The sequence below is a fragment of the Penaeus monodon genome, chromosome 19, assembly GCF_015228065.2.
Source record: "Penaeus monodon isolate SGIC_2016 chromosome 19, NSTDA_Pmon_1, whole genome shotgun sequence".
NCBI classification, from domain to species: domain Eukaryota; kingdom Metazoa; phylum Arthropoda; class Malacostraca; order Decapoda; family Penaeidae; genus Penaeus; species Penaeus monodon.
Genome location: NC_051404.1, coordinates 2,254,271 through 2,254,786, shown reverse-complemented (window position 1 = coordinate 2,254,786; position 516 = coordinate 2,254,271). Strand labels below are relative to the sequence as shown.

Below are 516 nucleotides of genomic sequence, written 5' to 3'. Positions count from 1 at the left end.
ACCCTCATGATGGATTACAAGAGAAAATAAAATTCTTGGCTTGTTAAATTAATTACCAGTAATGCTAAATTTGTGGATGTGGTAGTACTTTTTGGTATTATCATATCTGCACTCATCTCATTCATGAGTATTAGTCAAATCATGTAAAGTTAGAGCCATTGTATTACTGCAGAGGCTGGAGACTTTCCAACTTTTGTATTGATAAGGAAAAAATGAATAATAACACTAGTTACAATAGAACTGGACACCATAATAGTCGCATGGTACCTTCAGTTGGCAATCGAGCTCCCTAGTTCATAAAACAAACTACCGGAGAGCTTGAAATCATAGGCGAAGGAGTCCGGAGCTGTTAATTATACAGATTAAATTATTCCATTTCATTTATCCTTCCCTATACCCTTCTTGACCCTAAAGGGCAACCTTACTGTTTACAAGAGAGACTAAATCACTGAAATGGGTTTTGACTAGAGAGTTGTAGCTCCGATAAATGTCATTCATCCTAACATCCCTGCAATG

At 36.4% G+C, this 516-nt stretch overlaps 1 protein-coding gene across 1 annotated transcript in view; it reads left to right on the top strand.

Moving 5' to 3' along the window:
* The window catches only part of LOC119584971 (microtubule-associated protein futsch-like), a gene marked incomplete at its 5' end in the record, with an annotated part of 346,977 nt that overhangs the window by 341,866 nt on the left and 4,595 nt on the right, over positions 1–516 (top strand).